Below are 18,383 nucleotides of genomic sequence, written 5' to 3' on the forward strand. Positions count from 1 at the left end.
TTACAAAAATTACAGTCAAAATCATACTTAATGATGAGAAAGTGGATGCTTCCCTTAAGATGGAGAATAAAAAAGGATGTTCCTTCTCACCACTCTTATTCAACATCATGCTGGAAGTCCTGGCTAGCACACTAAGAAAAAGATATAAAAGATTGGAAAGAAAGAAATAAAACTACCTTTGTTTGCATATGATATGGACATATTTATAGAAAAAAAAAATCATAGAATGAAAATAAACAAAAAAACTCTGAAACAAATAAGTGATTTATCAAGATTGTGGGATACAAGGTTAATATACAAAAGTCAGTTGTTTACTATATATAAGCAGTAAAAAAAAATGATAATATTAAATTTAAAAAATACTTACCACTAGAAAGTTAATTAGGTATAAATCTAATAAATGATCTCTAGAATCTGAATGAGGAAAACTAAATTTCTGATGGAAAAATATTGTTAAGATGTCAATTAGTTCATTCCAACTTGATCTATAGTTTCAATGCAATTCCAATCAAAATTACAGCAAAGTATTTTGTGGATATTGAAAAACTGATTCTAAAATTTATAAGGAAACAAAATCTCAGAATAGCCAACACAGTACTGACAAAGAATAAAGTAGGAGACTCAACTTCAAAACTTACCATACAGTGACAGTAATCAATTCTGTGTGGTTTTGGTGAGAGAACAGGCATATAGATCAATGCAACAGAACATGGAAACCAGAAATAGACCCAAACAAATATAGTCAATTGAACCCTGATAAAGGAACAAAAATGATTGAAAGAAAAAGGATAATCTCTTCAATAGACAGTCGGCTATCCATAAGCAAAAAAATAAATCCAAACACAGACCTTTCACAAAAACTAAAAGGAATCATAGATCTAAAATATAAAATATACTATGAAACTTCTAGAGGCTAAAGGCATAAATTCTAGGCTTGAATTATACAATGAACTTTTAGATATACCATCAAAAATGCCTTTGTGAAAGACAAAATTAGTAAATTAGACTTTATTAAAATTAAAAGCTTCTGCTCTACAAAATACACTTAATAGAATCAAAATTCAAGCCACAGACTAGGCAAAATATTTGAAAAATATGTATCTGATAAAGAACTTACATCCAAAGTATACAAAATACTGTTGAAGCTCAACAGTAAGTAAAGAAACAATCGAAGGAGGAATTGGGTTGGATTTTTGCCATTCTAATAAGCCATTCATCGTTACTGTAATTTGCAATTCCCTAATGGCAAACAATGGTATCTTTCACATGCTTTATGCTTAAAACAATGAAATACACACTTATTAGAATGACTAAAATCCAAGTCTTGATAATACCAAATGCTAGTGAGGATGTAGAAAAACAGAAATTCATTAAATGCTATTGGGAACACAAAATTCTATAACCACTTTGAAAGAAGGTTTGATAACCTATTATTCAGCTAAACATAGTATTACCATATGATCCAAAAAACAGGCTTCCAGGCATTTACCCAGTTAATTTGAAAATTCACACTAAAACCTACATGTGAATATCTATAGCAGCTTATTCACAATAGTCAGAAACAGGAAACAACAATGATGTCTTTAAACAGGTGAATGGATAAGCAGACTGATATACATACAGTAAAATAATATTCTGAGATAAAAATAAATGAGCTATCAACCATGAAAATACATGGAGGAATCTTAAATGAGTATTTCTACATCTTAAAATCCTATATGTTTCCGATTGCAACACATTCTGAAAAAGGCAAGACTATAGCAATGATAAGACCGAGGGATCAGGAGAAAGGAAGCGCTGATCGGGAGAAGCACTGGGAGTTTTTTCAGAGTAGTTAAACTTTTCCATGCAATAGTGTAGTTGTAGAAACATGACACCATATATTTGTGAAAATGTAGGTGCTGATCTAAGTAACTGGAGAAATGAGTGGAATCTCTAAGACTAAAGATAAAACAAACGGTACATAAACACTCTTCTCTAGTCGAGAAAGCTATCTCTCATGGGACTACAGGTTAAGAATTCTGATATCGTTATATATGTACACTAGAAGTGAGCGGTTAAGTATATGGATGACTAATGGTGGGAGTTGGATTTCCCACTGTTAGAGTGTAAGGTTATATAAGTAAGCAAAAGGAAGCTAGAAAGATCTATGCAGTAATAGATTATGAGTTGGAGACATTAATATAAACTGAGGTTTAGCTTTATATAGACACAGTTTATTTCATTTCTTACAGAAATATTTATGTGAAAGTTAAAGTCAGTCGTGTCCAACTCTTTGCAACCCCATGGATTATATAGTCCCTAGAATTCTCCAGGCCAGAATACTGGAGTGGGTAGCCTTTCTCTTACTTCTCCAGGGGATCTTTCCAACCGAGGGATGGAACCCAGATCTCCTGCGTTGCAGGCGGATTTTTTACCAGATGAGTCACAAGGGAAGCCCAAGAATACTGGAATGGATAACGTATCCCTTCTCCAGCAGATCTTTCTGACCCAGGAATCGAACCCAGGTCTTCTGCATTGCAGGCAGATTCTTTACCAACTGAGCTATCAGGGAAGCTATAGATATGTGTAAATATACAGAGCAAAAAAATACATGTATGTATATTAATCTATCAGTTGAAAGGGCCTAGAAGCAAGCACACTTCAACAAGTGTGTGTTGCTACTTCAACAAGTAGCAACAAGCACATCTAGCACCCAGATCTTGGTTTCTGAATACTCTACATCATTAAAATGAACCAGAGTTCCTAGAAGAAATAGTTGGTTCTAAGACTGGGACAAGAAATTTATGAGTAGAGGCTAGAGTATCTTATAGTGTCAAAAAATAAGGATATGCTAAAAAACACAAAACTATAATAATGGTGGAATGTCAAAGGGACACAGAGTCAACTGAAAGAGCTCTCAATGGCCAAGGCTGGAACAATTTGAGCAACAAATAAATAGTAATATTAGTTATAACCCTAAGTAAAAAAAAAAAAATCCATGAGCCTATACTGATTTAACCACTGCTGGGTTATCCAAATTTGCTGATATATTGAGTGCAGCACTTTAAGAGCATCATCTTTTAGGATTTTAAATAGTTATGTTGGAATTTCATCACCTCCACTTGGACAAAACTTGGCAACTGAACAGCAACAAAATACTGATATAAACAGTCAAATCAACAGTAAGAAGAGATAAATCTCCCATGCAGAAGAATCCAAATAATTTATGTAGATATTCCACTTTTAAGTAGAGGAGTATAATTCCTTACTCCTTAGTGTGAGCTGTGCATAGTGATTTCCCTTCATCCAGTGTGAAAAGAGGAAGAAGAGTAACTTCATAGTCGAGAATCCTAACACTACATCAGCTAAGTGATCAAGGTCAACAGCAACAGTGATGTTGACAGAATGTCAAAAGAATGTATGACAGAATGTATCCTTGATTCAATGTGATGAAAATGGCTCTTCATCTTTGTGGTCTTTCTCCCAAACCCAAAATCCCAGTCACTCAAGATTAGATCATCAGGCAATTTTCAAATGAAGACATTCTACAAAATACCTGACAAGTACTGCTCAAAACTATCAAGGTTTTGTTATTAAAAACAAGGAAAATCTGAGAAATTGTCATGTCTAAATAAGAGCATAAAGAAACAGAATGACATGTAAATGTGATATTGTGGATGGGTCCTGGATTAGAAAGAGACCATCAGACAAAGATAAAAGAAAATGAAAGAAAGTATAAACATTAGTTAATAATAATGTATTAGCATTGTTTTGCTAATTGTAATTCTTACACTATAATTATGTAAAGTGTTAATAATAGGGGAAATTGAGTAAGAGGTATATGGGAATTCTTAGGCCCATCTTCACAAATTTTCTGTAAATCTAAAATTGTTTTAAAAAATAAAGTTTATTAAATGCTAAAAGAAAAAAAGGCAAATTTATCTTTGCATTGCCAGCTCTGTATAAATCAACTTAAAATGACACATCTTAAATCAGAAAAACACATTATATCAGCAAAAAGAAACCCCAAATGCAGCTTTTCCCTTTGGCCAAAAGATTATCCTCCTGTTTCTTATAACACCTGTAGAGCTTTGTAAGAAGATCAGAAATGACAACCAAGTTTTCATAAGCCATTCGTTCCTATAAAATTTAACAAAGCTTTCATATATACTAAAGTCAATAAACTTACCAACAAAATGACCATTTTAGGTAAGTGTTACTAGTCTAAAGAGGGACCTTAATTAATCTTGGAAATAGATTATTCATATTGGATGTTGTGTTAAGTTTGAAAGTCAGTCCCCAGGAAAGCCAAGAGAGAAACTATTCTCATACCAACTTCCTCTCAAAACCTCTAGGATTGATTTTCAATTGACGATGTCTCCGAAGTGAATCTATATATTATTAGTGTTTGTTAATTTGGGCCTTATGTAGACATTGTTTAACATAGGCACTGATTAAAATAGACATTCAAAAGTTAATGTGAAGAGGGAAAGAGTCATAAGAAGAGAAAAGAATTATCAAGAATCTGTGTATCATTTAGTGTTCCATGTAGACAACAGAAGACATTGGGGCTATAGCAAAGCAAAGAAATTTAATACTGAGAATGAGGTTTTTACACAATTGCTGGATAGTTTACAAGTGCTCTGGGCTGGGCCTCTAGGAGCAATTCCCAGATCATCACTGCATAACTGGAATAAACCGCTACCTTGACTACAGACAGGAAACTGGGAAGCAAGAAGACAGTGCCTCACATCTGCTCCAAGTATCAGGAAGCTGCTGCTGGAAGCAGCAGGCCCTGCAAGGAGAAAAATGCATGACCCTTCCAGGCCCCCCTCTCTCTACTTCACTCTGCTCTGCATTCAAGACTCTCATGAAAGCATTTGATTGATTGAACTTAAATTACTTCTGGAGCTTCTGCTCAAAAGGAAGTCTGAAAAATGTACTTTTAAGCTCCTTAGTCTCTGCCATACAGAAAGAACATTAAGGAAGGTGGAATAAATGTTGAGTCAGTCGATCTAGCTTATCCACCATGTGTGACATTGGATGACTGTAATGTGAGTAATGCATTTGAGGGGCTATTATCAACTGGCCTCTTACTGGAGACATATTTTTCCTCTAGAGTTTAACAATGATCTATTCATATAGGTCTTGTGGCAGATGTATCACTCAGAAACCCAGATGAGCCAAAAGTAGAACACCCACTCAAGTTGTCACAACATCATAGATCATCTGCATTTGTTCTCCTAAAACATATACATACCACAGGATCTGCATCCAAAATCTCTTTTTCAAAGATTTTTCCCAGATTCATGTAATCTCTCTTTGGATTTCTTGCAATGTGCACACATTCACACGTATACATACACTGTCTCACAAACACACTCTATTCAGTTTTAAATATAAGAGCCCCTGTGGATATACACATACCTATTAATTATCAAGATGACTTTATCCGAGCTCACAACTTTCATATTTGTCCTTCCAAATTAAAATCTTTTCCCCCAGAATACAAAGTTAGCACTGGCTATTTGTAGCATTATCAAATATTCTTACAGACTAAGATCCTACTTGAGCTCTTGCTTTCTAACATAGACATCTTCATCACTAACTTAGCCTGGTTTTCTACAGATAAAAATAAATGATTAAATTTCTATTCCATTAAGTGACAAACAAGTTATCCCAGAAAAAATACTAAATAGATATAAAAATTAGCCTAATTACATTTTGCACAGAGTAGTATCTCGTGGATCAAGTTGGAGGGAAAAAACTCCTTAGACAAACAAAAATTAAAGAAAATCTAGTAGGACTGGTTTCCAAGATGGATTAGAAAAGATTATTATAGTCAAAAGAATTATTGTTGAACGGGGTATGAATGATCTCTTAAACAGCAATCAGAACAAGAGTCCTGTTCCGCTTGCTCAGGTCTCCTTGTGGATCTCGGTCAGCCATGTGTCACTCCACTCCTGTTGCATTTGTGGGTAAAGACAGATGAGATGCAAGAAACTGCCAGCCGTTTCTGAACTGCTGCAGAACCTTTCAAAGTGCCTCTCAATTAAAGATGGTACCAATGAAAATGCACAATTTTGAAACAAAATCTTCCTCTATTTTTTATTCATTCTTTAAATTCTTTCTAAATGACATATTCTACAATAGAAACTGTTACCAAAAAGTTCTTTAAACCAACTGGAAATAAGAATAAAGAAGAGATCTGGGCACAAAACTTAAAAAATAAAAGCTAAAATAACCTTCTCTTCCCAGTCTATAAAATTCCTCAGATAAATTTTTGAAATGAGTATTCATCACTCAGAAAGAGTGCCAAGAAATAGTTATTTAAAAGGACCCTAAATTTAACATGCTTTCACTTGAATTGCTACTATATCAAGAAAAGAATGTACCACATTGAATTTACTAGCACACATCAATTTATTCAACGAAACGTCTATTCCCCAGGTAAAATATACTTCATTTTATCTTCACTTTTGTACACCACACTTGAAGATAGGAGTTATTTGTGAATGTCTTCAGGAGAGACAAAAAAAAGGAAGAAACAAAAATTTGCACTATCAGATTTTCACTGAAGTCCAGTCTTACACACACTATAATTTTATGAACCAAAATCAGCAAAGCATAATATAATAGGCTTCTATCAAAGAAAGTTACTTTTTAAATCAGAAGTAACCTATATTTTATTTTTCTTTAGATATGAACTTTAAGAATTATTTTATAATAAAATTAAAGCTGTCAAAATCACAGGTGAATAGTAATATTCCCTCATGCTTCATTTTTCTATCAAACATTTCTAAGACTTTTTGAGCTAGAAAACTATAACCCTATCTTTTCTCTATTTTTGGTTATCAATCAACTGATAATAATTTAAAAATAGGTAAGTAGCAGAAGTTTATTAAATAACAAAACTTTTTAGACCATATACACAGGGCAAAAAACCAGCATATAGTTAGTACCTACAGCCTTGTTGTGGTGAAGGAGCTTGCATAACTCAGTGAAACTGAGTCAGGCCATGCAGGGTCATCTAAGACAGACGTGTCATAGTGAAGAGTTCTGACAAAATGTTGTCCACTGGAGGAGGGAATGGCAAACCACTCCAATACTCTTGCTGTGAGAACCACATGAACAGTATGAAAAGACAAGAAGATATGACACTGGAATATGAGTCTCTCAGGTGAAAGGCGTCCAATACGCTCCTGGGGAAGAGCAGAAGGCAATTACTAACAGCTTCAGGAAGAATGAAGCAGCTGGGCCAAAGCCGAGATGATGCTCAGTTGCAGATGTGTCTGGTGGTGAAAGTCCAATGCTGTAAAGAACAATGTTGCATAGAAATCTGGAATGTTAAGTCCATGAATCAAGGTAAATTGGATGTGATCAAAAAGGAGATGGCGAGAGTGACCATCGACATCTTAGGAATCAGTGAATTAAAGTGGACCAGAATGGGTGAATTTAATTCAGATGAGCATTAACTACAGTAGGCAAGAATCTCTTAGAAGAAATGGAGTAGCCCTCATAGTCTACAAAAGTGTCTGAAGTGCAGCACTTGGATGCAATCTCAAAAATGACAGAATAATCTCAGTTCATTTCCAAGGCAAACCATTCAACATCAGAGTAATTCAAGTCTATGTCCCAACTACTAATGCCAAAGAAGATGAAGTTGAATGATTCTATGAAGACATACAAGACCTTCAAGAACTAATACTCAAAAAAGGTGTCATTTTCATCATAGGGGACTGGAATGAAAAGTAGGAAGTCAAGAGATACTGGGAGTAACAGGCAAGTTTGGCCTTGAAGTATAACATGAAGCAGGGCAAAGGCTAACAGAGTTTTGCCAAGAGAATGCACTCATCATAGGAAACACCCTTTTCCAACAACACAAGAGACGACTCTACACATGGACATCACCAGATGGTAAATATCAAAATCAGATCAATGATATTCTTTTCAGCCAAAGATGGAAAAGCTCTATACAGTCAGCAAAAACAAAACCAGGAGCTGACTGTGGCTCATATCATGAATTCCTTGTTGCAAAATTCAGACTTAAATTGAAGAAAGTAGGGACAACCACTAGGCCATTCAAGTATGACCTAAATTAAACCTCTTATGACTATACACTGGAGGTGATGAATGGATTCAAGGGATTAGATCTGGTAGACAGAGTACCTGAAGAACTATGGATAAAAATTTCTAACATTGTCCAAGAGGCAATGATCAAAACCATCCCAAAGAAAAAGGAATGCAAGAAGGCAGAGTGGTTGTCTAAGGAGGGGTTACAAAAGAAGAAAAGCGAAAGCAAGGGAGAAGAGAAGCATATACCCAACTGAATGCAGAGTTCCAGAGAACAGCAAGGAGAGATAAGAAAGCCTTCTTATATGAACAATGCAAAGAAATAGAGGAAAACAACAGAATGGGAAAGACTAGAGATCTCTTCAAGAAAATTGGAGATATCAAGGGAACACTTTTTGCAAGGATGGTTCAATAAAGGACAGAAACAGTAAGGACCTACCTAACAGAAGCAGAAGAGATTAAGAGGTAGCAAGAATACACAGAAGAATTGTATACAAAAGGTCTTAATGACCTAGATAACCACAATGGTGTGTTCACTCACCTACAGCCAGACATCCTGGAGCATGAAGTCAAGTGGGCTTAGGAAGCATTATTGCAAACAAAACTAGTGGAGGTGATGGAATTCCAGCTGAGCTATTTCAAATCCTAAAAGATGATGCTCTTAAAGTGCTGCAATCAGTATGTCAGCAAATTTGGAAAACTCAGCAGTGGCCACAGGACTGGAAAATGTCAATTTTCAGTCCAATTCCAAATAAGAGCTGTGCCCCAAAATTTCAAACTACCATACAATTATGCTCATTTCCCATGCTAGTAAGGTTATGCTCAAAATCCTCCTAGCTAGGCTTCAGTAGTAAGAACTTCCAGATGTACAAGATGGATTTAGAAAAGGCAGGCCATACCATCATCTCGTTTCTTCTGTGGCCCAAGATATGCACTGACTGTACACTCTTCAGGGAAGATAGTCCATCTCGTTGCAATAAGAAAAGTGTCCGGACAAAAAAAAACAATTCTTTTTGGAAACCATCTGTTTTGTCAAAAGTTATCCATGCTCTAATTTGAATTATTAAGTTGGGGCCACTAAATATAGCACAAAAAGGGAAACCAATACCGAATAAATATATAATCTCCCCAAATTTTCACAAATTAATCCCACATCCACCATTTCAGTGTGAACATGGTTTTGATGAAATGTTTTCATAAGAAGCAAACAAGTGTCAGGGGACATTCTGCTTAAGCTAGTTATAAAGCACCAGATTTCACTGGGAAATGAATCTCAAAGGAAAACTGCCTTCACATTGTGTTCACATCTGTCCTCACAGGCTTTTTTAAAGCAAACAAATACAATAAGGTTGAGGCTGAAGGAGTCTGTGATACAGAGGAATCAAACTACTGATATTTCTCCCCTTCTCTGGGGAAAAACACTGAGCCAGTGCCAAAAGTAAATGATATGGACTGATATGGACCCATTTTTTGTTTTCATTTTAGCATGGGTGACCTCTATGAAGATCATACCAGAAAGGGCAGCTAGTTATCCCCAAAAGTTTTCTTAATTACACCTAAATGCTTACTTTTCAGAGTTTTTTTTTTTTAATTGAATATATTATGCTACAATGGAACAGTCACCAGTTAAGTGTATCACAAGCAACCCCAAATCATCTTTTCCTGGCAGAATCCATCATATCACAGCTAATCTTATCACATTTTTATAACATGAACCTGAGCCAGACAGATTATCAAATATGTTGCAAGAGTCTCAGATAATTCTGGGTGTTTACTGATGTTCATTCTATATTCCCCAACAAGGTCATTGTAAGAATATTTTTAGGTAATATTCTTATTTATCCTATCAAGAATATTTACAATTAAAATGAAGAAAGTATCAGTGGAAAGAAATTGATGAGTTGGTCTATGAAAGAATCTATAAACACTGCACATTTAATTCAGGCAAGTATGAAAATGGCTTCTAATATTAGAAGGTCACAGCCTGAAGTATATTCCAAACTTGATACAACTTCTCCTAAGATAACGGCTACTGATTATCTTGGCAGAGCTGGTTTATCCAGCTATATTCTCTCTGCAAGAAGAACAAGGATATGTTCTTAAAAGCCAAGAAGGCATAAGGACTCAGATGAAAATCTAAAGGGATTCCACATAGTGTCAGATGTGATAATCCTTTATTTTTCCCCCTAATCCTTTATCTCACTTTTGTGAACATGGGAATAATGGCTATACACAGAAAGCTTAGGGTTAAAGAAGCTGATGTCCTGGAAGGAGAAAAAAGTTCAAATTTTTTTCAGCCATTGGTGCAGGATATAGGAATATTTAGATTTTGAGAGACAGAAGTAACACTTTTCAAAGATTTCTTATAAATGTTATTGAAGTAAGTTTAAAATCAACAAATTATGTGGATATTAAACATATTGGAGCAAAAGCAATTAAGAAATTGTTGTCAGTTTTTTTTTTTAATCATAGTAAGGCAAGTAACTGAGGGGTTGCACAGTCATTAAACAATAGTCTAGATTTAATATTCAAAACAAGGAAATAAAGTTAATTATTCTTAAATATTTTTAAGTAACAGGCTCTTCCACAAGGTGGTAATAGCTAGTTCAATTTTCAGTCACACTTCTCAAAGAAATTTTCATTAAAATTCTTACAGAGACATAAAGTTTTAACAGTAGTAGAAGCCAAAGTTACTTATAAAAGTTTACTAAATTGTGGGAGGCAAATTCCCTTATAAAACTGCATAGATGAAATGATTAAGAAATGATCAATGTCCATAACTAGGCTGTGTGATAGGATAGCCACTAGTCACATGTAGCTAATAAGTGCTTGAAATGTGACTATTCCAAATGGGAACATGCTGGAAATTTAAATTCCATGTTAACTATCAAAGACGTTCAACAAAAATAAGAATGTAATTACTTCATAAGCAATTTTTCTATTGGTTACTTGTTTAAACAATATTTTAAATATTGGGCTGACTGCAACATATTATAAAAATTGCTTTCATTTAGTTTTCGAAATGCAGTCACTAGAAAATTTTAAATTACATTATGTGACTGGAATATTTCTAAGAATGCTGGTTTCGATGTTTGGCCCAACAAAATCTCTCTAGAGAGAGATTACATTAACGGAAGTTTCCACTCTCTTTCAGGGAGGCCTTAATGTAAGAGAAATGATGCCAAAACCACTGATCTCCCTTTCATATGAGATATATTCTTAGAAGTTCTTGGTGGTTCAGTGGGTAAAGAATCCACTTGCAATGCAGGAGATGCACGTTCAATCTCTGGGTCAGGAAGATCCCCTGGAGGAGGGCATGGCAACCCACTCCAGTATTCTTTCCTGGAGAATCCTATGGACAGAGGAGTCTGGTGGGCTACAGTCCACAGGATTGCAAAGTCGGACATGACTGAAATGACTAAGCACACAAACACACATTCCTTGAGAGAGTCAAATTGGTTCTTCCTTCCATACTTCTGCCATCTATCTGTAACTTTCTCCTTATATCCATTAATGAAGCTACATCTCCTAGCAATGCGATACAGACAGAATAAAGAGCATAGGCTGTAACAGAGTACAACCTGAGGTTTCACTGTAATAGGACTGAGACAGGAAACACCACAGGAATCTTCAGTGTTAACAAGTGGCTAAAACTTTCTTCTAGCACACTGTTCAGGAATAAAGACACCTATTCATGTTACAGAGAATAGGTAGGTAATCAAATAAAAATAACTCTTTCCCTATGTCAAAGGAGTAGTTAAAAAAAAAGATTTTATAAAATAGAAATTTCACTAGTAACTGCGACGATCAACTTTTGCTCTACTGTGTAGTCGAAGAATCAGAATCTGGCAGCACAGAGATATACAATAAAGAGGATCAAAGCAAATGAACATATCTTGTCCAGTGGCATATTGGGCTTGCCTAGATCTCTTTCAATTCAAGAAAGCTTTCATAGGATAAAACAAGGAAATGAACCCATGTAGGTAACATTCCAACTCAGAGAAACACTGATGAACTTTCAGTGTTGGAGAGCCTAGGATGATGATAGGTTTGCAGCTGGAGTCTTGAGAGAAATCCATGGATCCCTGAGGAAAAAGCTGACATGGCCTCAAGAGTATACCTAGATTTCCTCATCCTTGAATAATAGAGGAAGGGACTTTCCCAGCGGTAAAGTGGTCAAGACTCTGAGCTTCCAATGCAGAGGACATGTGCTTGATCCTGCTCGGAAAACAGACCCCACATGCTATGTGGTGCAGCCAAATAAATCAGTTCAGTCCAACTATTTGCAACCCCATGAACCGCAGCACACCAGGCCTCCCTGTCCATCACCAACTCCCAGAGTTTACTCAAACTCATGTCCATTGAGTCATTGATGCCATCCAACCATCATCATCCTCTGTCATGCCCTTTCCTCCCACCTGCCAAATAAATAAGTAAATTAAAAAAAAAAAATCTATAACTAAATAGAGGAAGGTGCAGACAATGGAGCCAAATAATCCAGAAAACCAAGAATCTTCCCCCAGACTTTTGTTTGGCTTCAATCAGCAAATGAGTTATCAACAATGATCATTGTAATTCAAGATGATGGAAAGAAACTGAGTGCATGAAGACACTGTTAAGCCACTGAATCAATAGAATATCAACCCAACTTCTAAACTACCAATTAAAATAAAATAATTTTTCATATATTCTCTTTATTTTCAACTACCTTAAAATCCATTATGTTACTTTTCATAAGAAGCTTCTTAATTAATATGAGAAGACTAATAGGATAGAAAATTGTGATGGGCAGTAAATCTTAAAATTCACATTGCTAAATCCAAATAAACAATGTTAGATTATGGGACTGTGTCATATATGTGATAAATTTAAGTTTCTTAAAATACAAAAGAGACACTACAATGGAAATCCTAATATTCACTTGGTACTAAAATTTCTCTACTAGAATTTGGAGCAAGGTAGGGCAAAGCCAGAGCAAGAGTTTTCAAAGATTTCACCTGGGATGTAGAAGTAAACCTTAGGGAAAAAAATGACCAATGAGAGCTATAGTAATAATCAACATCACGGTGTTGTAATGTGCTCCCTTCACCTCTCTCCTTCCATCTACAACTAGTAAAACAGAACTTTTATGATTTAACAAAGGATGCCCTATCCAACACAGTAGGATGCTAGAGAGATCCTCTCATTTATAGACCTGAAAATGAGTGGATTGAAACATAAACAGAAGGCAGAACCAGGGAAACAGTGAAGGTGGTGCCTGAGATTTCAGCTCTCTGGCTGCAGCAGCTAAGTCTGCACCCCAGAGAACCTCGTCGGAGAGGGGGAGGTTGTGCACACAACTGCCTTCCCACCAGCAGAGGCACCCACGACCACAGGGAACCAGGCAGCAGAGGCAGCAGGGCCCATACACTACACACACTATTCTTCCAGCTGCAGCAGTGCCCACAACGGTGGCCCCCCCATCCCTAGCAGCGGCCACAGTGCCCACAAACCCAATGACCCTGGAGGCAGTGGGGGCACCTGTGGCCCCAGCTTACACTTCTCCTATGTCCACCGCAGCAATGGTGCCCATGACCCAGTTGGGGCATGACATGGCAGAGGCACCTGCCATTCTGGTGCCCCGATAGTGGCACCAGTGACCGCAGCAAGGCACCAGTAACTCCAAAAGCACACAGAGCTATGACGCAGGTACCAGCAGCACCTCCGGCAGAGACAGTAAAGGGTAGAAAATGCCCATTCTCAAATATAGCCAGAGGCAGCTCAGGCTAAAAAAAAAAAAAAAATTAGGTATTCCACCTACTGAAAAATAAAATAAAGGCCTCTAATTGCCAATAAATTGAATTGTTTTGAGTAAAATTTTTTGGTTTTCTTGTAAATTTTTATTTTATATTGGAGTGTAGCCAATTAAGAATGCTATAACAGTTTCAAGTGGACATCAAAGGGCCTCAATCACACGTATACACATATCCACTCTCCCCCAACCTCCCCTCCCACCCAGGCTGCCACATAACACTGAGCAGAGTGCCCTGTGCTATATGGTAGGACCTTGTTGAAAATCCATTTTAAATAGAACAGTGTACATGTCAATCCCAAACTCCCTGACTATCCTTTCCCACATCCTTCCCCCTTGGCAACCAAAACTTTTAAAGCTTACCTAAATAAGAGAGACATTTGCTACTTCAAATATACTGGCTGAAGAACCATGAAAAACCATGATAACATGATATTACAAAAAAAAAGGACAGTTCTTCAGAAACCAAACTTAAATTCACAGAATTCTGCAATCTAACTGAAATAGAGAATTTCAAATAGCTGCCAACAAGCTACAAGAAAACTCAGGCAGTTCAGTGAGCTCAGGAATAAAATTAATGAACAGATGGAATGAATACTTTACCAGAATGACTGAACTAAGAAAGAACTAAACAGAAATTCTGGTGCTAAAGAACTCAATAAATGAGATGAAGAGTTCAATCGAAAACATTGGAAACAGAGCAGACCATATGGGATAAAGAATTAATGAGCTCAGAGTTAGAAATCTAGAAACAATTCGGGTAGAAAAGGAGAGAGAGAACATTTTTTTTTTTTTAATGAAGAAATTCTACGAGAACTATCTGACTCCATCAGGAAAGGCAACATAAGGGCAATGGGTGTCCCTAAAGCAGAAGAGAGGGAGGAGGGAGCAGAGGGTTTACCTAAAGAAATAATAGCTGAGAACTTCCTGAATCTGAAGAAGAAACTGGATATACAAGTCCATGAACCTAAGAGAATACCTAATTATCTCCATGCAAAAAGACCTTCTCTAAGACATTATAAGAAAACCATCAAAAGTCAGTGATGAAGAATAAATTTTAAAGGCAAACAGGGAAAAAGATAGTAACCTACAAAGGAACCCCCATCAGGCTATTCAGCAGACTTCTCAGCAAAAAAACTCTATCAGTCAGAAAAAAGTGGAATGAATTACACAAAATATTAAAAGATAAAAACTGTCAGTTAAGACTACACTATCCAGCAAAGTTGTTTTTCAAATATGAAGGAGAAATAAATGCATCCCCAGACAAAGGCTGAGGAAGTTTATCATCATTAGACACGCTTTGCAAGAAATGTTTAAAGGATTTCTTTTACCTTAAACAAAAAGGCAACAGTACACAAACCTTTAAGATGATAAATAGAATCAGAAAGTAGTTCCAACTTCATATCAGAATAGGAGGTTAAACATGAAGTTACAGCATAAAGATTAAAGGGGAAAAAGGCAGCAACTTGGTAACTAACTCACAACATAAAATGGATAATTTGAGATTTCAAAAACATAAGAGGAAAAGAGGAAAAGATGGGATCTGCATAAGTAAAGATAAGATTCTATCAGCAGAAAAAGGACTACCATGCTATCTATGTTTTATGCAAACCTTATATTAACCACATATTATTAATCTAGAATAGAGACACAAAACTTAAGAGAAAACTGAGAAAAACATCATTGAAAACCAAATTAAAACAGCAGACAGAAACACAAGAAAAGAGAAATAACAGAGATATGGAGCAACCAGAAAACAAAACAACAGTATTTGGTCCTTGTCGGTACATAAACACCCTGGATGTCAATAAAAAAATGAAAAAAAAAAAAAGACTGAATGGCTGAGTATATTTAGAAAACAAGACCCAACTATAGGCTGATTCCAGAAGACTCATTTAAGCTCTAAAGACAAACTCATTCCAGGTCAAAGTGAAGGAAAGAAAGATGATTCTCTAAGCATATGGCAGCCCAAAAAAAGTAGGCGTAACCATACTCATATCATACAAAACAGATTTCAAGGAAAAAAGATAGTAAGAGACAAAAGTAGACACTACTATACATGCACCTAATATAGAGGCACCAAAATATATAAAGCAATTATTAATAGACATAAAGGAGGAATTGAAAGCAACAAAATAACTATAGACAACTTTAACATCGAACTTACATCAGTGGATAATTATCCAGACAGAAAATCAACAAGGAAATATCAGCCCTAATTGAAACATTAGACCAGATGAACTCAGTAGATTTATATAAAACATTCTATCCAAGTGCAGAATATACATTCTTCTCAAGTGCACTTGAAATACTTTCAATGATGGACCATATGTTAAAACACAAAACAAGCCTCAATAAACTTAAGACAAATCACACTGAGCATTTTTTCTAACCACAATAATATGAAACAAGATGTCAACTAGAAGAAGCTAGAAAAAACACAAATACGTGGAGACTAAACAGTGTGCTACTAAACAACCCTTAGATCAACAACAAGAAAAACCAAAGGACAAATAAAAAATACCCATAGACAAATGAAAATAAGACACGCCAAAATCTATAGGATGCAGCAAAAGTGATACTAAGAAGAAAGTTTATAGGAACATACTCCCTTAAGAAACAAGAAAAATCTCAATCTAACCTTACACTTAAAGGAACTAAAAAAATAAAATGAACAAAGCCCAAAGTCAGCAGAAGGAGAGAAGTAATAAAAATATGTCAGAAATAAACAAAATAAAGACTACAGAGACAATAGAAAAGATTAGTGAAATTAAGAGCTGGATTCTTAAAAAGATAAGATTAACACAGGTTTAGCAAGACTCACTAACAAAAAAAGAGAGAAGACCCAGATAAAAAAACAAAAAAATTCCAGGACCAGACAGCTTCATAGCTGAATTCTACTAAATTACTTATCCTTCTCAAACTCTTCCAAAACATTAAAGAGGAGGGAATGCCTCCTAATTCATTCAATGAAGTCATCATTACCCAGATAACAAAACCAGACCAAGACAACTACAAGAAAATTACAGGCCAACATCTCTGCCGAACTAGAACTAAATGCAAAAATTGTCAACAAAATCAGGCAAACTTAATCCAACAGTACATCAAAAGGATCACATACCACACTCAGCTGGGATTGATTCCAGGGATGCAAGGATGATTCAATATTCACAAACCAATGTGATATACCACATTAACAAAGTGAAGAATAAAAATCATATGATCATCTCAACAGATGCAGAAAAAGAATTTGATAAGATTGAATACCCATTTATGACTTTTAAAAACTCGATAAAATATGTATAGAAGGGACACACTTAAAAATAATAAAGGCTATATATGACAAAACCACAGTTAACATCACACTCAATGATGAAAAAGTCAAAGTGATCCATCTAAGGTCAGGAACAAGACAAAGGTGTCAATTCTTGCCCTTCTTATTCAACATACTATCACAGTCCTAGCCAGAAGACTTAGCAAAGAGAAAGGTAATAAAAGACACCCAAATTGAAAACAAAGTCAAACTGTCACTCTTTGTCAATAAAAGTTTTATACGTAGAAAACCCTAAAGACTCCATCAAAAACTATTAGAAACATTCATTGAATACAGTAAAGTTGCAGAGCACATGTCAACAGAAAAAAATTTATTGCATTTTTATACACTCACAATGAACTCACAAAAAGAGAATTCAAGAAAACAACCATGTTTACAACAGAAAAAATAAAATACCTATAGGGGTAAATTTAACCAAAGAGGTGAAAGACCTGTGCACTGAAAACTATAAGATGTTGAGAGAAATTGAAGACACAGAAAAATGGAAAGAATTTCTATATGAATGGAATGGATGAATCAATATTGTTTAATGTTCATATTACCTAAAACAATCTATAGATTCAATGCAATCTATATCAAAATCCTAATGCTTTTTTAACAAAAATAAAACTAAAAATTATAAAATTTCAGTGGAATCACACAAAAAATAAACTCCGAATAGCCACAGCTATTATTAGATGCTGAGAAGTTATTTGATAATATTTAGCAGACGCACCTACTAAAAATCTAATAGGAAAACAGAAAGTCACTCAGTTGTGTCCAACTCTTTGCAACCCCAGGGACCATACAGTCCATGGAATTCTCAGGCCAGGATACTAGAGTGGAGAGCCTTTCCCTTCTCCAGGGGTTCTTCCCAACCCAAGGATCGAATCAGGGTCTCCTGCATTACAGGTGGATTCTTTACCAACTCAGCTATCAGGGAAGCTCTTAAATAGGAAAAAAAATCTATTTAAATATAAATAAATCTACTCAAAGTTCAGTAGCAAATATCACACAGAGTTAAAACACTAAAATGATGATTTATAGTTTGGAACTCAGGTGTTCAATACTGTCGTTATTTTTTATTCTTATTTTGGATGTTCCAGAAAATTTATTTTAAAAAAGAAATAACTCCTATTTTAAAAGGGATAAAGCAGTCATTTGCTGATAATGCAGCTGTATACTCAGAATACCAAAGACATTCTAACTTAAAAATTACTAAAT

The sequence above is a fragment of the Bos indicus x Bos taurus genome, chromosome 2 (genome assembly GCF_003369695.1).
Source record: "Bos indicus x Bos taurus breed Angus x Brahman F1 hybrid chromosome 2, Bos_hybrid_MaternalHap_v2.0, whole genome shotgun sequence".
NCBI classification, from domain to species: Eukaryota; Metazoa; Chordata; class Mammalia; order Artiodactyla; family Bovidae; genus Bos; species Bos indicus x Bos taurus.